The 26,185-nt window shown below is 36.4% G+C and overlaps 1 long non-coding RNA gene across 1 annotated transcript; it reads left to right on the top strand.

Annotated features, from left to right (window-relative positions):
• Positions 1-252: 252 nt before the first annotated feature.
• Positions 253-12,848, top strand: LOC308190226. Its single transcript, XR_013947016.1, has 3 exons — positions 253-369; positions 5,183-7,628; positions 12,733-12,848. It is a non-coding gene; the product is annotated as an uncharacterized lncRNA (long non-coding RNA).
• The last annotated feature ends 13,337 nt before the right edge of the window (positions 12,849-26,185 follow it).

Here is a 26,185-nt window from a genome sequence, read left to right as displayed (position 1 = left end):
AGACATTCACAAAGGTCTTAAATCCTGCTAACCAGCAGAAATTCAGCATGGAATATTTCAGACCTCCTGAGGAATGTTGGTAAAGTTGTCTGCATATCAAAGAATGATCAGGTAACAGGTTACTTTTGCTGGAGCAGTGAGGTCTTAAACTTGACCTTAAATGCAAGGGATTATCTTTACCTTTTTGGAAATGTAAATTGCTTAGCCAAATTTAGATGCTGTTGGTTAATTCTTGACTATGCCTTATTTTGTGAAGCTTGAAGGGTTTCACAGAATGGCCGAGGTTGGAAGGGACCTCTGAAGATCATCTAGTTCAAGCTCCCTGCCAAGCAGGATCACCTAGAGTACATTGCACAGGAAGGCATCCAGGTGGGTTTTGCGTATCTCCAGAGGAGACTCCACAACCTCTCTGAGCAAGCTGTTCCAGTGCTCTGTCACCCTCACAGCAAAGAAGTGCCCTCTCATATTCAGATGGAACTTTCTGTGCTTCAGTTTGTACCCGTAGCATCTCATCTTCTCACTGGGCACAGCTGAAAAGAGCCTGGTTCCATCCTCTTGACCCCCTCCCCTCAGATATTTATATACATTAATGAGGTCTCCCCTCAGTCTTCTCTTTTCCAGGCTAAACAGGCCCAGTTCTCTCAGCCTGTCCTCATATGATAGGTGCTCCATTCTTCTAATCCACTTCGTAGCCCTCCTCTGAACTTGCTTCAGCAGTTCTATGTCCCTTTTGTACTGGGGAGCCCAGAACTGGGCACAATACTCCAGGTATGGCCTCACCAGGGCTGAGTAGAGAGGGAGGATCACCTCCCTTGACCTGCTGGCAACACTCTTCTGAATGCAGCCCAGGACACTGTTGGTCTTCTTGGCCACAAGGGCACATTGCTGACTCGTGGTTAGCCTGCTGTCCACCAGGACTTCAAGGTCTCTCTCTGCAGAGCTGCTCTCCAGCAGGTGTACCTCTCCAGCCTGTGGTGGTGCTTGGGATTATTCCTCCCTAGGTGCAGGACCATGCACTTGCCTTTGCTGAACTTTATGAGGTTCCTCCTTGCTCATCTCTCCAACCTGTCGAGGTCCCTTTGAATGGCAGCACAGCTCTCTGGGATATCAGCCAATCCTCTGAACTTTCTGTCACCAGCAAACTTGCTGAGGGTGCACTATTCCATCGTCCAAGTCGTTGATGAATAAGTTGAACAAGACTGGACCCAGTACTGACCCCTGGGGCACACTGCTACCTACAGGCCTCCAACTAGACTGCACCACTAAACACAACCCTTTGAGCTCTGCCATCCAGCCAATTGTCAATCCACCTCATCGTCCACTCATTTATGCTGCACTGCCTGAGCTTGTCTATCAGGATGTTATGGGAGACAGCGTCAAAAGTGTCTACCTTGATGAAGTCAAGGTAGACTACATCCACCGCTCTTCCCTCATCTACCCAACTAGTCATCTCATCATAGAGGGCTATCAGATTGGTTAAGCATGGTTTCCCCTTGGTGAATCCATGATGACTACTCCTGATCACCTTCTCATCCTCCAAATGCTTGGAGATGACCTCTTGGATGAGCTGCTCCATCACCTTTCTGGGGATGGAGGTGAGGCTGACTGGCCTGTAGTTGCCTGGGTCCTCCTTCTTGCCCTTTTTGAAGACTGGTGTGAGATAAGCTTTCTTCTAGTCCTCAGGCACCTCTCCTGTTCTCCACGAACTTTCAGAGATGATGGAGAGTGGCCTAGCAATAACATTGGCCAGTACCCATGGATGCATTCCATCAGGGCCCATGGATTTGTGGATGTCAAGTTTGCTTAGATGATCTCTGACCTGATCCTCGTTGACCAAGGGAAAGTCTTCCTTTCTCTGGACTTCCTCTCTTGTCTCCAAGGTCTGAGACTCCCGAGGGGTTATCTTATCAGCAAAGACAGAAGCAAAAAAGGCATTCAGCAACTCTGCCTTCTCCACATCCTTCGTCACCAGAGCATCCACCCCATTCAGAAGCAGGCCTTCATTTTCCCTGGTGTTCCTTTTTCTAATGAATTAATTCCAAATGAGCCTTGTTCTTCCTTGTCTCATCCCTGCATATTCTGACAGTGTCTTTATATTTCTCCTAAGTGGCCTGTCCCTCTTTCCACTTGCTGTAAACTTCGTTCTTCTGTCTGAGCTTCGCTAGGAGGTCTCTGCTCATCCATGCAGGTCTCCTGCCCCCTTTGCTTGCCTTCTTACTCATAGGGATGCACTGATCTTGAGCTTGGAGGAAGTGATGCTTGAATATTGACCATCTGTCTTGGACCCCCCTTCCTCCTATGGCCCAAACCTGTGGGATTCTTCCAAGTAGATTCCTGAAGAGAACAAAGTTTGCTCTCCTGAAGTCCAGGGTCGCAATCCTACTTTCTGCTCTGCTTCCTCCTCTCAAGATCCTGAACTCTACCATACCATGGTCACTGCATCCAAGGCTGCCCCCAACCCTCACATCTCCAACTAGTCCTCATTCGGTGTCCAGCAGCACACCTCTCCTTGTTGGCTCCTCCATCACCTTTGTCAAAAAATTATCAATGCACTGCAGGAACCTCCTGGACTGTTTGTGCTTAGCTGTGTGGTCTTCCCAGTAGCTTTCAGGGTGGCTGAAGTCCCCCATGAGAAACAGGGCTTGTGACTGAGAGGTTACTTCCAGCTGTCTGAAGAAGGCTTCATCTACCTCCTCTACCTGATCATGTGGCCTGTAGCAAACACCCACAACAATATCAGCCATGGTAGCCTGCCCTTTAATTCTTCATCCACCCCTAGGCAGAGCTCCATGCATTCCAGTTCTCTTACATAAACAGCAAAAGAACATGAAGAGTTTCATTCTATGTGTGATGTTTAATAGGAAATTTAGCTGCCTCTTAGGGTTTATTCTTAATTCTCATGAACTTCTTATTGGAAGTAACCCTGGAAGTAACCTGCAGTCTTCATTCTGATATTTTATTCTACCAATTTAATATGCTTCTCACATGACCTATAGCTTCAAAGTGTTTCACCTTCATGGCAAAGTTGTTAGGACAATCAGGATTTTTTATTTAACAGAAGAGGTTGAACAGGCTGCTCTCCTGTTTATTAATTCCATGAATCCATTCTGTGAGATTTCTGTTCCTTTACCAGAATAAACCTTTCACAGTCTTCCCATTCTGAAAGTTCAAATAATGACTATGAGCCACCAAAGTTTATTTTGAGTGAAATGTTTTTAGGTACTTATACAGCAACCCCACTTGTATGTGTTTTATTGCTTTTACTTTTTCACTCTCTTTAGCTTTAGTGGTCTCCTGATTGATTTTATGACCTGCAGTCATACAGTATAAAATTGGTGAGCTGAATTTAGTCTTTGACCTTGTGCTCTATCTTTCAGTACATTTTAGAACTGTTAACTTGATGAAAACCAAGCGGGTTGTTTGTTTCTTTGCTTAATAAATTCAGTAATAAAAACATTGAGTAAATAATTTCTAGATCTCTTTTTCCTTGGTCCTACTCGAGAAACAAACAAAAATAACAGACAAACAACAAAGCGAAGAGATCCTGAGTTATGGCATTCCGTAACTGCCTATGAGGGTGATTATGCTTCAAAGTCCGTCATGGAGGTACAGAAAGGCCCTGAACAGGGCTTCAATTGGCATAAATAAAACACAACAACAACAACGATAATAATAAAACAGAAAACATGAAATCAGAGATCATAGTTAGAAAACCAGTATCATGCTTTGTTTTTCATTAAGTGTGTCTGAAATGTACTCTGGGGAGAGAATACAGGAATACATTCTGATATAAGAGACTATTCTTTAATCTTGTTAAACTAATTTTAAATTATGGCCTATCTTTCAGTAAGAGTTTATACGTCCCACGTGGATAAAATAAATGCCTTCTAGTCAACTTTTATATCTTCATGTCAGGAATGAAGTCTTTCGTAACTACTGTATCTCATATTAGTAGCTCTGATAATTCCAGGATTCTCAATAGTTCTAGGTTGAAAAAACACTTCTTGACTAATATCTCTAGTATTTATTCTGTGTTCATTTACTTATGGGGAGTTTATTTCTAAATACCTGTTTTTCAGTGCCACTCTGACCCCAAATCAACAGATTTTGTAAAAAGATCCACTTTCAAAAACACACACAAGGAATAACTAGATGTTAGTTTCCCACTTACTACAACCAGCTTATTATACTTAAATTCAACCTGACTGTACCTGCCTGTTTGGCAATAGAAGGTTTGTTGTTGTTTTTGATTTTTTTTAATCTAATTGCAAGAAATGAACCTTTTGTGTACATTTATAGACACAGACACACACCTATACACATATATAAATCTGTACTTCAGAGAAATAGTTCCATATGATCTTTTTTTTTTTTTTTTGGCAACCCCAGGAAATGAATATATGTTTTTCCTTAGCTTTGCTTCAAGCACGAATGAACACTTCATTTTCCCCCTCTTAATCAGGTGCATGACTTTGACCTTGTTGTGAAAATAAAATACGCAGAGTAAAACTACATGACATGCTGTAGTGCTTTTTTGGTAACTCAATATGAAGCCAGAAACACAGCTGCTTATTAAATTGTTTTGTTTGGTTTGTTGGTTGGTTTGGTTTGCTTTTCCAGTTTTTACACTCTTTGAGTTTCTGAATTGTATAAAAGTTCAACAATAATTTTATAATTTGGGGAGCAATTTTATAATTTTATATTTATAATAATAGTATAGTTTTATATATATATATTTATAATTTTATATTTATAATTTTATAAACTGGGGAGTAATCCTGGCTGCCTGACTCTGACAAAGTGGGAAAATATTTAGAGGTGTATTGTTCTAAAGATCAGTCTAAAAGAGTATATTCTGATATGCTGATATGAGTATATTATGCTGATAAGTATGAGTATATATGCAGATAAGAGTATATTATGATATGCTGATGTGCTATATAAGGCTGATACACTGGAATAACAACATTTTTGCATTAGGCAAAAAAAAAAAGGCAGAAAAACATATCTCTTTAGAAGCTCTTTAGAAGTTCATCTGCTAAAAAGTTGATCAGATCTTTTTTTTTTTCTTGTTTCTTGTTTCTTGTTTCTTGTTTCTTGTTTCTTGTTTCTTGTTTCTTGTTTCTTGTTTCTTGTTTCTTGTTTCTTGTTTCTTGTTTCTTGTTTCTTGTTTCTTTTCCAGAAGAGAAATAACCTGAATGTTTTCCCCAGCAAAGTCAATCTTCAATGCCATTATCTTTTGCATTTCATAACCATCAGGGCCCAGTTCTCACTGAAATGGGAGACCACCAAATTTTTTTTTTTTTTTTTTTTTTGCTTTTAAATGTTAAACATATCACTTTAAGAATTCCTCAGTAGATGTCTGTGATGTCAAATTTGGTAGAATTTGAAGAGAAAAATGTTCATATTCATAAAAACTATTTAATAGGTACTCATTTTCAATTTTGACCCCAACCTTAAATAGTTCTGAATATAACTCATGTTATTAATTGTCATAATCAAAACTGGCATTGTTGTGCTTCATGAACAATTGAGAAAAGATGAAAAGGCAATAAACCTTAATCAGGTCAGTGATTAGAGAAATGTATCACAGTGTGAACACATGGTGATACATACATCCACTTTCCCCTTGTACTGAAAAACATTGAGAGTCAGTTGTATTTCCCGTGGACATGAAATGCAGAACATCAAACAGCCGAGTGTCTGCAGAATAGGTGAGCTTTCTGTCAGGATGAATATCCCAGTTAGTGGTCAGTTCAGCTGTTTCTATGGTTACAGATTAATTCAGTGGTTAGAAAGGTGACCTTTGGTGTATATTTTACTTGAACCAAAAACACAAGTGAAAGCTGGATATCTTGGGGGACAACTATGTTTTTAAGCATAGATTGATGATTAGACTTTTATTGTCTTCAAAATCTATGATTTCATGATCAATGCTAACAAAAAAATACCTCAATGAAAAAAAAATATATATATATAAATATTTTTTAAACTACTTTAACTCTCTTTAGGAGAGAAGTTTGTGTAGAAATTAACATTACAACCCCTGCAGTTCAGAGAATGATTTTTTAAGCCTGTTCTTAAAGCCTGAAGAAAACAATTAAAGATAATGGCAGGAATGTGGTTTCTTCATGATGAATAACTAGATAATGTGTATTATTGGATGAAATCTCAAATGGATTAGAATTTCACTAGTACTCTTTATTAAAGTGCGTTTCTGAGTGAAATCATGCTCATTTTAAACTTTGCTTTATGCATGACATTAAAGTAATCAAAGGTCTCATTCCTTATAAATATGCTTCCTGAAACATGACTCAAAAGTCAGAGATTTATACCATCCCTTCAAAAATAAATACATAAATATATTAATTAAAACCTCACATGATCTATATGAATATAATACTGAATACGAGGACTATGCAACACAAATGGAGGGGGAAAAAAAAACAGTACTTAGCATTTACTGAAAAGAAAGTACAAATTTTCCTAGTATTATTGATATTTTACCCCTCATCTTAACAGCCTCTATAAAAGCAAGATATAGTGTCCATCAGCACTAAATATGCAAAGGAGTCTACTGTTATGGTCTACTGCAAGAATACTGGTCATGTCCTTCTGGATAAGTATTAGTAGGACCAGGTAATAGGTTTAACAACAGCAAAATGTTAATGTTTTAAATGCAGTATAGAGACAAAAATCTTCAAACAGAAAGAATTTCTGATAATTAACAATTCTGTCAAATGCTGATGCTAGATCCAAGGGTAAGGTAAATTCTGATGCTTGACCTACAGAGTCTAAGGAAATAAAGTTGGAAAAAATAGATCTAAAAAAATAGATCTAAGGGAAAATAAATATTATTCTGGGCAAATATACCTATATCTACAAAGGAAGCATTGAATTAAACAGAGATAATCTCAATTTTTTATTTTGTTAAACATATATTCAAGACACTACTTTGTCTTAAAAATCGAGTATCCTAAGGTCAAGACCCAATTTGGGTCTACAGGACCCTTTATGCAGACTTTTTTTTTTCACAATTATGTAAATTTTCTGTGGGAAAAAAAAAAAAAAGCATAAAGAGTTCTGTAGAGCCAATACAGGTGCTAGAGAACTGGAAAGAGTCTAGGAAACACAAATCCTTTACTTAAGGGCAATTTGGCAACAGATGAACAGAAATCTGGATTAGTACAACAGAAATTCCTCTCATTTATTCGTTTTTAACAGATATGAAAGACCAGAGAAACTGTAAAACAAGTAGTTTATTGGCTACAGTGTTGTTGTTGTTTGTTTGTTTTTGTATCTGTACAAAGTTCAATTAAGATATCACAGTATCATATGTTAATTAGAATACATTTGAAAAAAATGTGAATATGTTTTTAAAATGTACACTGAACCCAGGTTTGATACATAATGTGGTACAAGAGAGATATAGAATACTTTCTGCAGTCTTGTAAGAGATATGCTGGCCATGCCTCTTTTGATGCCACCCAGGACGCAGTTGGTCTTCTGAGCTGCAAGTTCTCACTGCTGGCTCATTTCAAGCTTTTCATCCACCAGAACCCCCAAGTCCTTCTCCACAAGGCTGCTCTCAATGAGTTCTTCTCCCAGTCTATACTCAGGGGACATAGGTATGTAATCTTATGATAAGCTCATTTCTTTTCATCTGTTGTTTGTTCATTTGTTTGGTCGTTTCCTTAGCAAAGTATTTCATTGCTTTTACTGCAGCATGAATAGAGACAGTAATATTTACATAGTACCAAGTATTCCAAAAATTTAGAATGACCATAGCTTTTTAGTCCAACTGATCAGAGAAATACCTGGAACTCACCTGCTGAGACGTCATTGTATCAGAAACTGGCCTCCCTAAATCCACAAGCCAGACTCCAACACTGTAGTCAGGCCATGGTTCAAGTCTTTGAAAATCAGTGAGAAATATGGGTTAACCACATTGAAATATGTTTGCCAATTAATTCTACTTTTGTCAGAGTAGATCTGTGACTAGAACAATATGTATAAGTTTTCACACACAGAGGCCCTAATGAGCAGACCTGATGTGGCAGAAGGAAATGTTATTGTCACAGAATCACGGAACCACAAAACCACAGATTGGCTAAGGTTTGAAGGAATCCTCTGAACGTCATCTGGTCCAACCCACTGCTCAAGCAGGGACACCTAGAACAGATCGACCAGGACTGTATCCAGATGGCATATGAATATCTCCAAGGAGGGAGACCCTACAGCCTCTCTGGGCAACCTGTGCCAGTGCTCACAGAATCCCAGAATCATTAAAGTTGGAAAAGACCTCCAAGTCTTTTCCAGTCTGGTCCAACCATCACCCTACTACCAATGTCACCCACTAAACCATGTCCCTAAGCACCAGGTCCAACCTTTCTTTAAACACCCCCAGGGACGGTGATGCTAACCACTTCCCTGGTCAACCCATTCCAATGCCTGACTACTCTTTCTGAGAAGAAATGTCTCCTAATTTCTAACCTAAACCTCCCCTGGCGCAACTTGAGGACATTCCCTCTAGTCCTATCACTAGTTACCTGTGAGAAGAGGCTGACCCCCAACTCCACACAACTTCATTTCTGGTAGTTTTAGAGAGCAATAAGGTCTCCCCTGAGCCTCCTCTTCTCCAGACTAAACAACCCCAGTTCCCTCAGCTGCTCCTCATAGGACTTGTGCTCCAGGTCCTTTACCAGCTTCGTAGCCCTTCTCTGGACACACTCCAGGGCCTCCATGTCCTTCTTGTAGTGAGGGGTCCAAAGCTGAACACAGTAGTCGAGGTGCGGCCTCACCAGAGCAGAGTACAGAAGTACTCATTCACCCACAGAGCAAAGAACCGCTTTCTGGTATTTAGATGGAACCTCTTGTGTTCCAGCTTGGGCCAATTGACTATTGTCATCTCACCGGGCAAGAATGAATTAATCACTCCAGTAACTACTGGCAGTTTGGTTGGGAATAAAACCCATGAAAACCCAATGCTTTCATTGAGATTGACTTCCGAACTGCGATTAGGCAATTAAAATAAATTTATAATTTGAGGTATTTACGTGTAGAAGAAGAGTGAAATAAAAACAGGAGAAAGGCGAAGATTCCAAAATACATTCTCCACCTTTATTTATTAGTAGCTAAAGTACACACAGAGTTATGCAAACAGTATCAGGGGTTTTATAGCTACACAAGTTTCATTAGCACTAAAAGCAATGATCATTAAGGTGAATGAGCTGAAATAACATACTGTAAAATTAATTATTTTTGTGAGTCCAGTTTTACCTGGCTGAATAATTAATCACAAATATTAATGTTGTAATTTCAAACAAGTTTTTATGAAATAACTATTCACCAGAAAAGTTGCTACTTACTCTGATGACTGTGGTGATTACTACAATGTCAAGAACTGGATTTTTTTTTTTTCTCCCAAGATACTTATTATTTCCACTGTCTTTTGATATATCTTATCTTTTGTGTGTCAGGAAGATTGTTGGTGGAAAACTAAGTATCTTATTACCAGCTATATTAAATTATGGAAAAAAAAAATAATCTATTGTCATTCAAACAGTTATGACTTACCAAATGAAACCTGAGCAAACTGTAAACTGACAGCTGGTTATTTCATTACAGGGTTAATGCTAATATCTTTTGTACTCTAGGCTTTCTGTTTTCATCTGCAAAATGAAATCATTGTTTGGAAGAAGGCATGAGTTAATTAAGAAAATATTTTTCAGTGTATGGATTTTAAATATATACTAACATATTCTGTCTCTCTTTAGACTTTATTATATGCAGCTAGAGCCCATAGTTTAATAGTCTCCATATAGCATTTGGAATAGTTGGGTTCCCAAATATTGATACATTCAGATTCCAGCAGTACCAAATCAACAATTCTTAACATAGCAGATACCCCTTACACACCACATGACGCCTGTTTTCTTCTTGACATAGGTTTTAGATGCTTTCCTTTGCAAGTCATTTAGCTGAAATAAGTAAAGTATGGTTGTAAGTAATTCTTACAGCATAGGTTGAAGAGAAAAATTATCCTATATAACACTCAAGTTTCAGTTTCATCCTCCACCTTGCTCATACAGATTTGAGGCTATTATACATGAAATTCTGGGGAAAGAAAATAGGAACAAAGAACTGGAAGTATGTGTCACTGAGTCTAATCATACTTGTCAACAGCAACTTCTGCTGTTGTGCCACTGTTCGAGATTGTACAATAGTGCAAATTAACTTTAGTCTAAGTATTTGTTTATGCACTTGGGACACAGATTTTTTAAAATAAGGTGTAAAAATGTTGATACTTTTCACTGATCCATATATATTTATTATATATACACATGCCTATATTGTGGCATGCCTATATTTCTTTGGTAAAGGAAGGGCTTAACTTACATTGGGAGTAGTTATAGTTCCAGTATTGCATTACTGTAAAAAGTAGCATACCAGTAGGGAATTTGGAAACATTCTTTGAGATTTTGCAGAAGACTCACAAAGAAATTTAAAAAGGGATTCATCCAATCCCCATATTAGACAACACAGTCCATGAGAAGATTGAAGAATCATAATGCTGAGCTTATAGCATCATTTTATCAAATGAACACTGTTGAAAATCATACATTCTGAGCAAGGTTTTCAGGTTCCTTAAACAATGCAAAGAAAAGCTGAATACTTTGGAAGAACTTTCACAAGAGCAAGTGTAATCAGTAGGAACATGCCAGAATTAACTGATATGAAGTATTGAGGGCCCAACTTTTCACCTCCAAAACTGCTCTGTTTAGTGATAACATGACATCCCAACAGGATTCACAGACACATACCCTCTCCTGATATTTTCCACAGAATCATAGAATGGCATGGGTTGGAAGGGACCTTAAAGATCAGACAGCTCCAACACCACTGCCGTAGGCAGGGATGTCACCTACTAGATCAGGTTTCTCAGAGCCTCATCTAACCTGGTCTTGAACACCTCCAGCGATGGGGCATCCACAACCTCTCTGGGCAACCTGTTCCAGTGACTCACCACCCCCTGAGTGAAGAATTTCCTCCTAACCTTTAATCTAAATCTCCCCTCTTTCTGTTTAAAACCATTCTCCCTCATCCTCTCATTATCTGACTGAGCAAAGAGTCACTCTCCATCTTTTTTATAAGTCCCCTTTAAGTACTGAAAAGTCACAATGAGGTCACCCCGGAGCCTTTTCTTCTTTAGGCTGAGCAACCCCAGCTCTCTCAGCATTCCTTTGTAGGAGAGGTGCTCCAGCCCCTTTATTATCTTTGTGGCCCTCCTCTGAACCTGTTCTAATAGGTCACATCCTTCTTGTGCTGGGAATCCCAGATATGGACACAGTACTGCAAGTGGGAACTCACAAGGGCAGATTAGAGGGAGACAATCACCTCCATCAACCTGCTGCCCACTCCTCTTCTGCAGCTCAGAATGCAGTTGGCCTTCTGGGCTGCGAACACACACTGCTGGCTCATGTCAGCTTTTTATCCACCAGAATACCCAAGTCCTTCTCTGCAGGGCTGCTCTCAATGAGTTCTTCTCCCAGTCTGTACTCATGTCTGGGATTGCCCTGACCCAGGTGCAGCACCTTGCACTTGAGCTTGTTGAACCTCATTAGGTTCACATGGGCCCAATTCTCAAGCTTTTCCAGGTCCCTTTGGATAGCATCCCTTCCTTCTGTTGTATCAACTCCGCCACTCAGCTTGGTGTCATCTGAAAACTTGCTGAGGGTGCACTCAATTCCACTGTCGAGGTCATTGATACAGATATTAAGCAGTACCAGTCCCAGGACAGACCCCTGAGGGACACCACTCATCACCAGCCTCCACCTGGACATAGAGCCGTTGACTATTGAACCACTCTCTGGGTGCAATCTTCAAGCCAACTCCTTATCCATTGAATGGTCCACCCACCAAACCCATATCTCTCCAATTTGGAGACCAGGATGTCATGTGGGACCATATCAAAGGCCTTACAGAATTCCAGGTAGATGACATAGGTTGGTCTTCCCTTGTCAACTGATGCAGTCACTCCATTGCAGAAGGCCACCAGATTGGTCAGACATGATTTATGCTTGTTGAAGCCATTCTGGCTGTCTCGGATCACCTCATTTGTCCTGCATGTGCCTTGACATTGCTTCCAGTGGAATCTGTTCTGTGTTCTTTCCGGGCACAGAGGTGAGGCTCACCAGTCTGTAGTTCCCCAGGTCTTCCTTTCTACCCTTTTTAAAAATGGGAGTGAGTTTTGGGGCATATCTTTCAAAACACTAAGGCTTCATCAACACAGTGCTGGAGTCACTAATACTCCTGTTAGGGCTTCAGTGATTGGACTATTTCCAGCCAGTCCTTGCAGTCTTTCTGGAAAGAACAGCAAGTTAAGGACATTAGACATCTTTATGCTATCACAGTAAGAACTGTTGGAACTGATTACTCTATTAATGTCTTACAGGGACTCCCAAAGTTCCTTTAGTTTAGCTTGGGTTTGTTTATTATTGACTCTTATCTTAGTTTATGGATAATGAATCTATCAGTGATACATTCATTTTAAATTATCTTTATAAAGAGAGAAGCATATCAGTGAATTCAGTTTGACACTGAACAGCTACCCAATCCATAAAACAGACAAGTCTATTTTGTAGATTGCAAAGATAGGCCAGAAATACCGATGAGCCCTTTTGTTCACTGGTAATTGACTCTTTCTGAATTGTGCCATCTGTTCTTTTTTAGGTGAATGATTGATTAACTGAGCAATATATGATTAGTGGCTTGCCTTGCTACTGTACTGTACAAGTTGTTCCAGAGTGTACTTTCGACAGCCACCATCTGTATGCCTAAGAAATCAGCCAGGGCCAACATTCTGCTCTGTGGTGTTCATGTAATCCTTGGAGCTTCAGTCAGTCTACTGACCTCATTGTCTACGGTGTTGTGGTCAAACAAATCTGGATGAAAGGTTTTTTCTCTTCTGATTTCTTGTTATTGCGTCCTTCTCCCCCATCCCTACTTTCGCTCCCAGCAAAACAATTCCTTTAAGCTTGTTCCCCAAGCCACTGAGCTCTGTTCGCTTTTTAAAATTATTACTTATCTTTTATTTTAATCATAATGTCTTTAATCAAAAATGGATACCCCAACAGGGAAATCTGCATCAGTGCTCAGTCAGCTGCACAGTAAAGAAGTGCTTCTTGATGTTCAGAGGGAATCTCTGGTGTTCCAGTTTGTGCTTGTTGCCTCTTGTCCTGTCACTGGGCACCACCAAAAAGAGAATGGTTCTGTCTTCTTCTCACACTCACTTTAGGTGTTTACAGGCATTGATAAGATCCTTCCTGAGCCTTCTCTTCTCCAGGTTGCAGTCTCAGCTCTTTCAGCTTTTCCTCATATGAGAGATGTCCTTAATCAACTTTGTGGTCATCATTGGACTCTCTCCAGTAGCTACATGTCTCTCTTGTACTGAGGAGCCCAAAACTGGACACAGTACTCCAGATGTGGTCTCACCAGTGCTGCATAAAGAATCCTAGAATGCATCACATTCACATAAACAACCCTATAACAATAATATATGTGGAACACTGTTCTTATTGCTGGGTTCTTTCTCTCTGAGGAAAACAGAAAGAAGATCATGATCACAAAATATGGACTCTTACGTTGCTTAAACAAAACATGATCAAAAGATTAACAAATATGAGTAAAAAAGTGAAATGTATAGAATATTAAATTTACTAATGATTCACAAAAGCGCTTCTCATTAATGCTTTAGCATAAATATTAAGCATTTGAAAACTAATACCATGACTGTTTATTCTTAAAATTTATTTCCAGTAATAAAAAAAGTCATGACATTATTCCACTCAGTATTTTTGTTAAAAGACTAGAAAATCGTGCCTACTGTTTTAGGAGAGGAAAAAAAAAATCTGTGCATTTTCTTCTATATCTATACTTCCTCTTAAAATACAATTAAAAAAAAAAGATACACCACATTCATTAAAATATTACATTCTCCACCACCTCTTTCTCTCATTACTCTTTTGCTGTACATCACAAGTCTGTGTGTAATGTAAAGCCTATGAAGTGATAAAATCTGAAATGTTTGACATGAGGAGAAGACTGGAGTATATTTAATTAGGTGTACTTGTAATGAGACAGAAGGGGAATTATATTACAGGGTCAGATAATGCCCAAATGTTGTTTAATTATAGATATAAAATGTTATCTTTTTATGTTGGCAATGAACCAATTAAAATATGGACAGTATAAAGCTATGAACTAGAAAAGAAATACTAAAAGTAACATCTTGTAGTGCACATATCTGCTTCCTGTGTAAATTCTGCTTCAGGGTTTTACTGCTGTCAATACCGCTGACAAAAAGCTGTAAAAGCACAACCTGTGCTCTATTATGCCTTATGCATCATCAACAAAATTGACAGTTAACACTGATTTCAAAATCTGTATTGCTGACGGTGAAGGATTTATATCAATGAATATTCAGTTGCAAGACAGCCCATAGTCCTCTGCTGAAAGAAAAAGAGATGGGAAGAAATCTCAAATACAATAAGAATGGAAACTACTGTGGGATAATTCCTTGAAAATAAAATTAAGCTTTTGCCACCTCAACTTTTTCAAAGATCTCTGTCTGATAGCTTACAGTTCTTTCTTCTTATAAGACAGTATGATTGATATAATGTTGGGAAACCAATGACCCTGGTTCTTTTCTTAACGTGGCAATACACCATAAACCACTGTTAAAGCAGAGCATTAACCTTGCATATTAACTCACCCAAAAGACAATTGCTATCTCATGTACTTTCTTTTGCATATCTTTCAAAATGTCTGTCAGAAGTAGGTGACTTGTATTCTCTCTCAGGCAATTTCATGGATAAATGTCAGAAGGTGGGAACCAAACTGAGGTGGTGTAGACAAGTATTTATGTCAATTGTTCATTGTCCTTCAGCTTTACATCTTAGTTGAATTCTGGTGAAGCCACACCTGTAGTGTTGTGTCCAGTTCTGGACTCTCCAGTACAAGAGAGACATGGACATCCTGGAGCATGTCCAGTGAAGGTCCATGAAGACGATGAGAGGGCTGGAGTATTTCTCCTATGAGAAAAGTCTGGGACTGTTCAGTGTGGGGAAGAGACAACTGGGTTCAGATGAACATGGATAAAAATTTTTATTGCAATGAACTATGATTCTTCAGCTCATTATTTAAGACTTTCTATCTGTCTTGAAAATTCAAAATTCTCAATGACAGTATGTCAGTGCAGGTTAATGATACTTTATGACAGAAATAGTCATCGGATTACTACAAAATCACACTCTACACTCAGACTCTTCAGTTGGTCAGACCTAGAAATTAAAAATGTTAAAACTAAACAAAAATAATCTCTCTTTTTTTTTTGGTCTTATGCTAACACATTGAAAAACAAAGTCTAAATAAAATCAACTCATTGATTCCAAAAAATGCCAAAACAAGTTCAGGATGAAAAAATTCTGTCAATGTAATATAAATGTATTATTTCACCCTAGGACCATAAGTTACAGACATTAGTATGTTTGTTGTTGTTGTTTGTTTGTTTGTTTTTCTTTGTTTTCATTAAAGCCCCCCCCCCCCCCCCCCCTTTTTTTTTGTTTGGTTTGGTTTTGATTTTTTACCACAGGTGTTCACATTGATGGAGTATTTCAAAATGTGTCTGAGACTCCAACAGACCTGCAACATTGGATTTCCAAATACAACAACACCTTCAGTTGATTGATTTGTGTATGTCTCTGATGTCTCTGTTTATAAAAGAAGAAAATAATTCAGAAGACTAAGGCTCTAACCTAGCACTATTGCTGGTTTGCTCATGTGATCTTTGAGAAGCCACTTCAGATTCTATGCCTTAACTTTCCCATTTGAAGAGGGGAAATGACGTTGCTTACATCACAAGTGTTTATCAGAGTGTTTTGTCCATGTTTAAAAAAAAAAAAAAAAAAAAAAAAAAAACAAAACAATAAGCTACCTAGATGGTGTAAATTTTAGTATGTTCCAACAGGAATTCATTATCATGTTCTAGCTGAATTACTGAATTACCTATTTTGTAATTATTGTAACTCATTTATTTAAATAAAAAGGCTTTAATAAAGGATTTTTTTAATGTTTTTAGAAGATATAAAGTATAAATCAGTGTGGATATTTCCTTTTTTTCCTGGCATAGTGTGAGAAAAATATTTTCAACTTATCTGTAAATGTTTTAGGTCAAATACACCAGTGAGTATATCTGAGGAAGATAACAACATTCAGTGAACAAATGTCAACTCTACCCTGCCAGCATCTGTTAAGGAAAATGATTGTATCTGTGTTGATAAATAAATAAATAAATAAATAAAAATAAAAAAAGGAAATAATCTCTTTATCATGATACTGTTTATAGTGTCCACCACTAAGAACCAGTAAATGTGTCTATCTTTCAAACATAGGCAGAGAGGAGAGTGACACAAAGAATTATCAGCTGGTTATTCTCACTGCTATAACTAGAGATATAACAGGAACTGAACATCAACTATTCATTTCTAAGTATAGAGAGAATATTAATAATACAGTAAGGAAGACCAAAAAAAAAAAAAACACTCCAAAACTAGCAAAATTCAATTTATTCCTTTGGTAGGATAGCTAGGATAGTGTTACAAGACATCAGGAAGCAGAACTGAAAATGCCACTTAAAACTTTTAACGCTTCTTCCTTCCACAAAAATATTAAAAGCAACCTCATGTGCTCATTCAGTCTCTAAAACTGAATGCATAGCAGGTTAAACCATTTAAGTGAAGCAGTTGTTACAATTTATATTCTCAGAAGACCATCTTAGTGGTCCTTTGAAGCATTTTTGTTAGCCACCTGGATGATGAGATAAAGATAACATTTAGACTATTCACAAATACTAAACAGATAAGTAGAGTCATAAACACTCTGCAAGACAGGATGAAAATAATTTTGATAGACTGGAGAAAGTGACATCAACAAGATAATAAAAAAATGTGAAGCACTACATTTTTAAGTGAACAAATACAAAATTAGGATTATCACTTATTAGGATAGACACTGAAGGAAATGGATGTGAAGGCCTAAAGCAAACTTTAGGCTTGATAAGAGTCAGCAAATTGATGCTGTTAAAAATGATGCAAATCGTCATGCGGGCTGTGCTAGTAAGACTATCAGATGGAAAATACAAGATGTAATTGTTCTATTGACTCTTTGAATATAGTTCAAGAAAATTTTAATAATCATGGGATTCAGGAAAATGAGGACATTAATTTGTTTTAAATTTAAATATTAAGCATTATTTTTCAGGTAAAGGGGGGGCTAGCTAAAACAAGAGTGGGATAGAGGGGTAGCATTATGATAAGACTTTTGAAGATATAATATAAAATAGTTAGAAGAGCAGAGTTAGAAGAGTTACAAAAGCATGTAGCCCTGACCACTTCAGGACTAAACAAAATTTAAAGCATATTAGTGAAGGTATTATCCAAATGCCTTTTGAACACTGACAGGTTTGGGACATCAACCACCTGGCTAGAAAGCCTGTTCCAGTGTTTGACCACCCTCACAGTAAAGAATTTTTTCCTAATGTGAAATCAGCAGTACCCATTAAAGCAAAAGTTTTACTTGAGACTGAGAAAAGCAACTAATTACAAGAACTGGAAATATTGCAGCAGCATGTCTGAGGACATGTTTATTGCTAGATTTCAAGGACTATAGATAGCCAAATTACATTTACCTTAACCTTTTACCTCAACCTTTAGCAAAAGGTTCGAGTAGCTAAGCTATATTTCTTGTTCTCTTTTATTAAATACTTCCCTATTACTACATACACCATTAAAAGAAAAAAATATTTCTTTACTTGTGTGATTTTGTAGAAACAAAATATACCATGATGCACAAGACTGTGAATTAATAATATAGGATTTGAGTATAGAGTTATATAACCCACACACATGCAGAGACAAATGTTTAATCAAAAAGTTACAAATGAATCACTGTATACTTTGTCAAGACATTGTTTTGTACAGCACTCATGTGAAATAGTATTGTCAGAGGCAAGTAGAGATTGAAATGGATTTTAGGTAGATTTAGAATTTACAGGTCCCTTTCCCCAGTTTTAAAGTACTGAATTTAATTTCTCAAAAAGTTGTCATAAAGAACCAGCATTAAGAAGATCATTAATATATTGAAACTTATTTAATTTTCACTGCCGTTTGCTTTTATGTGTAATAAGACACAGAGATGAAAAATTCATGGTAATATATCGCACTAGAAAATTGGATTTCAAATTGAGACAAATGATATGCAAATAAGCGATCAAAATTCAAACAAAAAGTGCAACTATTAATTTAGTAAAACAAAAGAAAAAAGAAAGAAAATAGGTAATAAATACGTAAAATTGTACTTGGATGGTAAAAATGCATTAGTCCTTAAAGTGCCAAGCCTCTTGTAAAAACAACAGTATTAGTTCTACCTTTTAAGTCACTCTGTAATATCTAGAGTTATGAATTTTCTTAACAAACTAATTTGCAATCAACATTGAAGGTGATTATAATTAGTAACTGCTATAACATGCCAAAGGCATAATTTGATACTAAGAATATTAATTATAGCTAATAATATAAAGAAAATGCAGAAACTCTAGATATATGCATAATTAAAAACAACCATGCAGAAGAATATTCTGTGTTAGGGAAAAGCTCTCAAAGAATATAGTGTGTTAGGGAAAAGTTCTCAAAGTTCCATAGACTAGCTGTGTACTTTCTTGTTTTTCTCTAATATTTTCTTATAATAAAAAATACATATAGAAGAGGACACAGCAATCACTTTAAGAGTCATGATCTAGTTTGCCCGCTTAGTCTCTTTCAAAACTGATAGTCTGTCTCTAGAATCCATAGAATCCACAATAAAAGCACATCCCAGGGCCACATTACATTATTCCAAAAGCTTACTATCAGAGAATATAAGAGATTCACAAGGGAGGAAAACAGAGGTTTGGTGATTTTTATAGAAATTTAGAACTTATTTATTTATTTATACATAAATAAATAAAATATAAAATTCACAGAGAACTTTTTGTTTAAAGCCTGTGTTAAAAAAATCATTTGATGCTTCAAGCAATTATCTCTGTTGATATTTAATTTTGCAGTTTTGTAATTTTAATAAGAATTTTTGATAAATATTATTCAATATTACTGCTTGTAAACTTCATTAGTGTTGTAGTGTAAAAAGTTCTTAGGAAATGATAGTTATATCTTATGAAATTACTGATACAAGACAGTAATGCAATACTTCAGATGAATTTAGATGAATTAAGATGATGAATTTAATTCAGAAAGGAAGAATAGAATTGATGTCTTCTCTTGAAGAGAAGAAATAATGGAAAGTCTACCATGATTAAAATTCCAGATAGCAATTGAGACTAAATCTAGTAAGGAACATGATATCCATTTTATAGGAAATGTATAGCAAACTTTCCTAACGAGCTTTAATATTTTCTCTCACATACAACTGAAATGTTGAGAACTTAAATATTGAATTGTGTTGTTCCAGACAAGAAAGTGCAGCAAAGCTGTTAGGTTTTGAGGATTTGAGTCTGGAGGATGATTTTTGGAAGAGCATCCAGATTTTGTCCTTACTTTTCTTCTATACATCTAAAATTAATAATTAATGTTAGTAATAAAAATAATTTGTCCTCTGTTGTCAACAATGAGATCGACTTAGAAAAATCTACATAGAAAATTTCACTAATAGCATTTAACTTTACAGGTGAGCATGGAGTCAAAAAGTACCCCCCCCCCCCCTTTTCTAAAGGAAACTTAATACTATTTCAAATACTACCCTAAAAATATAATAAAAAAACCTGCATACATCTAATTTAGTACCAAAAAAATGAATTTTTAGGGATTTTTCCATCTCTCAGAATCAAACAGATTTGAGTTATTTTGTATTCAAATAAATATTAAACAGAATATTAACTAAAAATAAATATATAAAGAGGAAATAATTTAAATGTGAATGTATTCACATTTATTTTTGCCATCTTAACTTGTCTTTTTTTTTTTTATATAAACTGTCTCATATATGTCCCAATGTTATTTCTGACCATGGAGAAAACAGAAAGGGGAAAAGGATTTTAGCATAAAAATAATAAAAGTATGTATTTTTAGAATTATTAAATCCAAACCACCAAATAATCCTTATTTTTCTTAAAATAGAAGGTAAGCAGATATTTCCACTTCATTCAGCACTTGTTACCAAACAGAACACCATCAGTTATTCTATTATAAAATGAAATAAAATAAAATACCTACTATTTTACCACATAAAATTATTTAGGAAAAAAAAAAGTCTGAAAACTGTTATTTGACCCAAGGACAAATTTGAAAGCAAGTGATATAATGAGTTTTACTGCTACTTTATGGAAACTGAACTCTGGAAACAAAACTTCATTTGGAAGGTCTTAGTAGTTAGGATTCCTTAACATTTCCCTAGAGGTCTTTAAATCTTTTGAAAAATACCATCTCCCACATACAATCTGATTTTGAAACAAAACATTATAAAGCATATGTTATGTTTTAAAAGTCAAACAGATAGACAGCCCATTGGGACACTAACAGTCATCATCTTCTGAACACCTAGCTACAAATACACTGTCAATCACAGCTGGATAAGAAACGCACCATAAATTGTACTACTCTACAACATGGGGAAAAATCTGTGCAGTTGTGAAAGCTCCAGGATCTGAAAGCATCGTCCTTCTCTAACATCACTATAAATTAATAATAGCAGCATGATATTGACCCTGTAACAAGATCAAGTCAAAAGGTATAAGCAAAAGAAAAGAGATTCTCACACAAAACACATGAATTCATTAGATAAAAGTTAAACTTCTTCACTTCTGTATGTCCATAAGTTAATGCCATGTGAGCTTAGGAATCTGGAAGGCTGTTAAAAATAAAAATTAAAAATTAAAGGGTCAGTTAAGTGAATTAAAATATTACATACAGTGTGGAGACTTTTAAGGAACGGTATTGCAAGACAACTAATTTACTATATTCATGAAAGTCTTGAGAAAAGAAAACAGCTTTGTTAAAAGGTAGGGGCAAGGGCAGTTATTTGAAAACAGTCTTCAAAAATATGGGATCATGTCCTGATGAAGAAAATAGAAGAAATGTAATATCTAGAGAATTAAAAATCTCCATGAAGCTGGCCAATAGAAGAGCTACAGGTAGAACTAGCAAAATACACAAAGATTAATAAGCCTTCCTTCACAAACATCAGGATTAAGAAGTCTAACAGGGTCTGCAAATTCCAGTAGATTATCAGGGTAAAAAAGGAGCGTTCAGGAAAAAAACTTCACAGCAGAAAGTGAAATAGACACTGTGACTTTGTTCACTGAAGAACACACAAAGATTTTCTTACCAGAATCCTTCTATCCTCTTTTTCTCTTTCTCTTTCTCTTTTCCTCCCTCCCTCCCTTCTCTCTTTCTCGCCAACATACCTTCTGGCTAGGTGGCCCCCAGCATGTATTTCTGCCTGTTTTTTTTTGTTTGTTTGTTTTTTGTTTTCCTCTCCTTGTGTTAATGGAGATGTTAAACAGGACTGAGCCTGGTATAGTAGTATATAGTATATTTGCCTGAATACCCAGGCAAAACATTCTCTGGGGGCTACCTGGTTGCTGTAAGACATTACACTGAAAGACATCCTTAAATATGCAAACAAAGAGTGTTAATGCTCCTTGAGTACAATTCTGAGAATAAGCCTTGGCCACATTTCTTTCAAAATACTCTGAAAGATTTTGCATCTGGGATGAGAGCCAGGCTTATGTATCTGGGAGTGACACAAAGGCTGTAAAGTCTACTTCCTTGGAGATATCTAGAAGCCACCTGGACATGGTCCTAAGCAACTCATCCTAGGTGTCCCTGCTTGAGCAGGGAAGTTGGATGAGATGGCCTCCAGAGGTCCTTTCCCACTTCAGACATTCAGACATAGCCTTGTTAGAAGTCTTCTGTGCTGATTCTAAACTGTTCTATGCCTTTTTTAAGAAAAGCAGAGGGTGTATAAATTTTAGTGGCTTTTTGTTGTTGTTTAGTGCTGCTGTAAATGATAGTAGCAATGAAGGAAATAAAGGCATTTCAGTATTTATTAACTTAATGCTATGTATATTTACTTGTCTTAGTCTGTTGATTCCACCTGTGATGCTGTTTTGTAAGATGTTTTTATGCTCCTAATTTACTACTACTTACAAATACATTGCATTACAAAGCATTTTGCCATGCTAGTAAGCTTGTAATACAGTGTCAGAATCTTCCATTTTTTTCCTCCCCTGTCCTGCTACTGATAGAAATTAAACACACTGGACTTTGTATGAACAACACACATATGGCACATCATAGGTATCCTATATAATAATAGTAATTGTCTTTGAGAATCTTTTTACCGTGGTTCATTTATGTATAAAAAGCCACAGAGATTCCAGTCACAATTACATGGGTGATCAGATTAGAAATTGTAATGTGCCATGTTTTGTGATTACTCATTTTCATCATTAAAAAGAGACTGATTATCATAATAATTTTTTTATTCAGTTAGACCATAGGCCAGTGTAAAAGCTATACAGAGAGAAAGAAGAGACAACATGTCTTTAAAGACCCACCACAGTTACAATATGCACCAAACTCTAGATCATGAGTGGGTCAGTATTAATCCATCGAACCCATATCTTGGATAAATTACAGGAGAAGTGGCAGACCCTAGAAACAAAGCAGAGTGTACAGCTGTGCACTAACATCTCTCTGCTAGGTTCCCTCTGCAGGAATAATAAAAAGCTTAAGGACAAAAGGTGGCTTTATTTGCTAAGTGAAAGTTTCAGGTGTTTATGCAGGACAACAGAGAACCAGGTTCAAATCTCCACTGTAGAAATGTAAAACAAGGAATTAAAAGGAATGTCCTGATCAGATAAACCCTCAGAGCAAAGACTTGGGGGAGAAAAAAAAAAAAATAGGCCTCTGCAGTGATACACAGCTCTTTATTATTTAAGCCTCTTCTGAGCATTCTCCACTTCTCTGATTCCCTGATGAATGCAACTGTGAAAGCATCAGATGAAAGTCATTTCTCTGACAGAGACAGCTTGTATCTAAAAATGTTTTGGTTCTTGAGGATGATTAAGTGACAGAATGAACAAAGGGATAACTTGAAAATTGTTTATCAATATTTCTCTAACAGAGACAGCTTGTATTTATAAATATATAGCATCTTAGGTGAAATATAAGCATGAATGGAAAAAAAAGTTAACACTTGTACATGCAGTATCTGGCAATAAACTAATTACTATTATAATCAATTATATGACTGAAATACTCTGCATTTTTAATAGAGCATTAGCTAAATGAGTTTTTAGTACTGATTTGTTGAATGTATTGATGTAAGGCATTTATTTTACTATTTTAATCTGGACAAATATAACACCAGCTTTTTCTTGCTAAGATTCCCTCAAACCTTGAAATGCTGCAGTTCTTTTCAAAGTACAAACATACACATATCAACTACTTAGATGAATGAAATACTGAATGTTAACTGGGAATCTACAGGATTAATGTAATATAGACTGAAAACAAACTTTCTAGAAGGACTGTTGGTTGTATTTTCCAGATACAAAAATGTGAACAATACTTACTGTCATTCTTCCATTTGAGCTTTAATGTACACCTATTTAGGCTGCTGTCCCAATGAAGAAAACTGTCAAGTCTTGAGAGTTCCAGTAAGAAGACACTTAGCAGATGAGCTAATTCTGAAATAAATCTTTCTGGATGACTGGTTCTAGGCAGTTAAAGTGAAGCACAGTAAGCTTTGGAACTTTTAGGGCTCCATCCCTAGAAGACAATTGCTCTTCATGTGTTGTTAAGCAGGTCAGTGTGTAGCACAAATTCATTAACACAAAATAATCCTTAGTTTGCTCTTCCCAGTAAGGGAACTTTTAAAGGAAACAATAAGTGATTCCGAATATGTCTAAACAGAAAGATGATGTAGAACAAATGTTTGGGAATTTTGGTTAATATTCTGTGATTGAGCTTACAATGAGTGGTATTTTCTAATTCTAAATAAATCATCCAAAACTTAGAGCAGGAGCAACACTCTATGAGAATATTCAGTTGTGCTTTGCACAATGCATGGATTGAGAGCTGACACAAGCTGGTACTTGAGCTTTTACAGCACAACTCTACAAAGAACCATGAGCTAAGACCCAGACTTGCTCCAAATACTTTGCATGTGTTTTTGTCACTGGGACATCATCACAAGTATACTGCTTTCAAAGCCATGCTTACCTTTCAAAGCCTTCTTACCTTGATTATTTGGTTGGCTTTTACATGGTTCAGCATAGTTCACAGACATAATGAGAACGTTACTTCAATGTCAAAGCATACAGGACAGACTTTCATAAACAATGTTTTAGACACTGTTGCAAATGGAATTATGCACTTCACTCATAAAAGACAAGCAGCAACATATTTATTAATGAAAATAATGTTTCAGCAAAGCTTAATCAGGAACAAAACAGCAATTTAACAAAGCTGTAATGATAAATGTAACAATAAGAAGATTTGTGATGGCAAGATCACTTGATTATTTACTGCATAGAGGACAGAAGCGAACTAAAAGCATCAGGGAGACCCTCATGTTGAATCACAAGGTTCAGAATGGAGTCCCTTTAGCTGTCCAAATTCCAAGGAGTTTAGATACAACTGGATTGTATTGCAATCCTAGACGTAATGGTTTATGCCTAAAGGATTATACGCACAGTCAATCCTTTATATCACTTAGCTAAGATTACAAAGTTTCAGCAGGTTTAGCAAATTATTTGCAAAGTTTCAGAAAGGTAGATATTACTTACTTACTGACTATCTGTACAGGTGAGGAATCTGTCAACCTTGAGGAATAATCTTAAGAGATGTCCCTGTTCAAGGGAAGATCATGACATGCAACTATACACTATCACAGTCCACCTCATGATTATAGTTAACTCATCTTACCCTCACAGAGTGTTGGTCCAGCCACCTCTTGCCTCCACGCCACAAAGAGTATATTGATAATTTATGTGCTTATATATCCACGGTAAATAGACAGTGAATTATTGCTATTTGTTATGTACATATGTTTTTGGTGGTTGAAGTTGGGCTATTTGTTTTATCATGTACTAAAACTTTATATACAACATAAGTAATAATTATATATATATTTAAATAACATTATCTGTAATTATAGACAGGCTAATATTAGAGTTAATAAAATCACAACTGGATGAAGTATGTAATTAAAAATTCAATGACCACCCAAGAAGGGTTTCTCATCAATGATGTTCTCCATTTCTTCTCACTCATACCAGTACATGGTGCATTTCTTTTGTGTCATGATGTGTTATTAGAGGGTTTTGTCTACTGTTTCAGGCATGTTCTAGCAGTTACCACAACTCATTGTGTTTCAGTAATTTTGTCACCTGTGTAAGATTCATTCTCATGGGTCTAGGCAGTAAATCTCGATTCAATGCATAATTAGATTGTGGCAATTGATGAGATGTAACAGGAGCTGGATAATTAAAGTCCCATCCCATAATTTCAGTAGTTACAAACACAAATATTTAAGTGACTACTTGTATCTACAGTAATATTGCTTACAAATATAAAATCACAAAAAAATTTCATACATACATATCCTTTTCCAATATATGAGTACAGTTTCCAAGTTTTGTAAGTAAAATTAACTAAATACCACCAGGTTTGGAATTCCTTTTCAAATTTAGTTGTATTATCCCAAATTACCTTTCTATTTCCAGTGGATAAGGTGCTGTCCTTGCCTTTTCTTATAATTGCTGCTACCATAGAACGCAAGCTGAGCTTGGATACAACTAAGAACTAGAGAAATGTTATTTTGAGCTATACCAAGTTCATTCACAGTCGATTGGTAGTCCCTTTCATTAATTTTCCTATCAAGGCAGTGTATCAGATAAGGGCCATTTGTAAGTTCCTAATGCTAATAGAGAAGACCACAATAGGTATTCTAATTTGTGTAAATCATTTCTGGCTGTGCTCAATTTATTTACAAGTACTTCAACATCAATACTATTTAAGATTCCTCTTCCTGTCCCTTTGATACTGGTTACATCTCTCCTGTTTTA

This window comes from Anser brachyrhynchus (genome assembly GCF_964034855.1).
Source record: "Anser brachyrhynchus genome assembly, chromosome: 2".
NCBI classification, from domain to species: domain Eukaryota; kingdom Metazoa; phylum Chordata; class Aves; order Anseriformes; family Anatidae; genus Anser; species Anser brachyrhynchus.
Note: the sequence above shows the minus strand (reverse complement) of the source record. Positions and strands in the feature narration are given on the sequence as shown.